Here is a 2807-nt window from a genome sequence, read left to right as displayed (position 1 = left end):
TTTTTTTTTTTTTTTTTGAGATGGAGTCTCACTCTATCACCAGGCTGATGCACAGTGGTACGATCTTGGCTCACGGCAACCTCTGCCTCCCAGGTTCAAGTGATTCTCCTGCCTCAGCCTCCCAAGTAGCTGGGAATATAGGTGTTCGCCACCATGCGCAGCTAATTTTTGTGTTTTTAGTAGAGACAGGGTTTCACCATGTTGGCCAGGATGGTCTTGATTTCCTGACCTCGTGATCCTCCCACCTTGGCCTCCCAAAGTGCTGGGATTATAGGCCTGAGTTACCACACCCAGCCGCATCTTTCTTTCTTTTTCTCTCTCTCTTTTTTTTTTTTTTTTTTTTTTTTTTCTACTGCAGGCTCTGAAAACCTTTACCCTTTATTTATTTAATATTAGCATCCCAACCTAGAGATGCCCTTTATTTTAACTTGAATAATGTTTCAGATACATATGTATGTTTGGCATGTCATGAGCAATAATAATTGAAGAATTTCTTGTGACAGGGGTTATGGTGTTTGTGGATTTGTTTCCGTCCTTTTCTACATTAGGAAAAGTGAATGTAATGCATTAGATTCTTCAGCACCTCTGTGAATTTCTTTTGTCAGAATTGTTTAGCCCTAGTCTTATAGAGTTTTAGATCTAATCTAATTTATAGGAAATCCAGAGATTGAATGGAACAAATCCAGAAGGTGGAACACTCTGCTGAACAGCTGGCTTATTGTCTTTTCACTGGAGAATGTTATAGGTAGGAGCACTATTTTAGAACAAAAGAGACTTAAAAGATGTAACCAAATGCAATGTAAATACAAATGTGTGACTCTGTTGGATTCCTGTTTTAACAAACCAAAAATATTTGAGTCAATTGGAGGAATTTAAATCTGAGTTAGTTATTAGATGTTACCTAGGAATAACTATTTAACATACATTTGAGAACATGTGGGTTTAGACCAAAGAGTTGTCTTGTTCCACCGCCCACATCATAATGACTCTTTATTAATAATCTTTAAGCAGAAGACTTATAAGAAGTAGTGTTATGAATACTTATATACCCATCAACTAAAGTGTTAACATTTGCTTCATTTTTTTCTTTGTTATTGTATCTTTTCACTTTTTTATGGAAATATAGACAGAAAATGCACAAAACTTACGGGTGTTCCTTACCACTTCAGAGATCAAGAACTAGAATAGGCTGGCACGGTGGCTCATGCCTATAATCCCAGCACTTTGGAAGGCTGAGGCAGGCAGATTGCTTGAGCCCAAGAGTTTGAGATCAGCCTGGGCAACATGGAGAGCTCCCCATCTCTATGAAAATTATCTGGGCATGGTGATGCATGCCTCTACTGCCAGCTACTCGGGAGGCTGAGGTGGGAGAATGGCTTGGGTCCAAGAGGCAGAGGTTGCAGTGAGCTGAGATTGTGCCATTACATTCCAGCCTGGGCAACAGAGCCAGACTGCTACACCCTGTCAAAAAAAAACAAAAAACATGCACACAAACGTGCACACGAATGTTCATTGCAGCACTGTTTACAATAGCAAAGACCTGGAACCAACCCAAATGCCCATCAACGATAGACTGGATAGGGAAAATGTGGCACATATACACCATGGAATATTATGCAGCCATCAAAAACGATGAGTTTGGGTCCTTTGTAGGGACGTGGATGAACCTGGAAACCATCATTCTCAGCAAACTGACAGAAGAGCAGAAGATCAAACACCGCATGTTCTCACTCATAGGCGGGTGTTGAACAATGAGAACACATGGGCACAGGGAGGGGAGCACTACACACTGGGGTCAGTTGGGGGGAAATAGGGGAGGGAGGGTGGGGGGTGGGAAGCTGGGGAGAGATAGCAAGGGGAGAAATGCCAGATGTAGGTGATGGGGAGGAAGGCAGCAAATCACACTGCCACGTGTGTTCCTATGCAACAATTTTGCATGTTCTTCACATGTACCCCAAAACCTAAAATGCAATAAAATAAATAAATGGGAAAAAAAAAAAAAACAACCCCACAAGTAGAATATGATTAGCATCCTGCATCCTGGCAGCTCACCTTATTTCTCTTCTCTTCTTAATCCCTAATTCATTCTGCATACCAGTTTATCAATTTGTAAACTTATGGATTCATTTTGCTGCTTTTTCAACTATATATAAGTGGAAAGATTCTACAATATGTACTCTTTGTGTCTGGCCCCTCTTGTTCTACATTGTTAGATTCATTGATGTCATTGCCTGTCATTGTAGTTTATTTTCATTGTTATATATTATTCCATTGTACAGACATACCACAATTTATCTGTTCTGCTCTTGATGGACATTTGTATTGTTTCTTTGTTGCCTCTTTTTTTGTTTTTGTTTTTGTTTTTTGCTATTACAAACAATAGTGCTATCAATACTTTGTTGGTGTACATATGCATTTCTTCCCTTCTTTCTTTCTTTTCTTTTCTTTTTTTTCTTTTTTGGAGATGGAGTCTTGCTCTTTCACTCAGGCTAGAGTACAGTGGCGTGATCTCGGCTCACTGCAACTTTTGCTTCCCAGGTTCAAGTGATTCTCCTGCCTCAGCCTCCTGAGTAGCTGGGATTACAGGTGCTCGCCACTGCACCCTGCTAATTTTTTTGTATTTTTAGTAAAGACAAGGTTTCACCATCTTGGTCAGGCTGGTCTTAAACTCCTGACCTCATGATCCACCTGCCTCAGTCTCCCAAAGTACTGAGATTACAGGCATGACCCACCGTGCCTGACCATATGCATGCATTTCTATTAGAAATGTACCTAGGAGTGAAATTGCAGGATCATAGGGTATACCA

General features: G+C 40.5%; 1 protein-coding gene across 1 annotated transcript in view; it reads left to right on the top strand.

The window, feature by feature from the left end:
* GCH1 (GTP cyclohydrolase 1) overlaps positions 1-2807 on the top strand; it is a 50805-nt gene that overhangs the window by 27050 nt on the left and 20948 nt on the right. The window lies entirely within an intron of this gene.

The sequence above is a fragment of the Sapajus apella genome, unplaced genomic scaffold, assembly GCF_009761245.1.
Source record: "Sapajus apella isolate SASKATOON/1434 unplaced genomic scaffold, GSC_monkey_1.0 scaffold74, whole genome shotgun sequence".
Classification (NCBI taxonomy): domain Eukaryota; kingdom Metazoa; phylum Chordata; class Mammalia; order Primates; family Cebidae; genus Sapajus; species Sapajus apella.
This window is presented reverse-complemented; position numbering and strand designations above follow the sequence as displayed.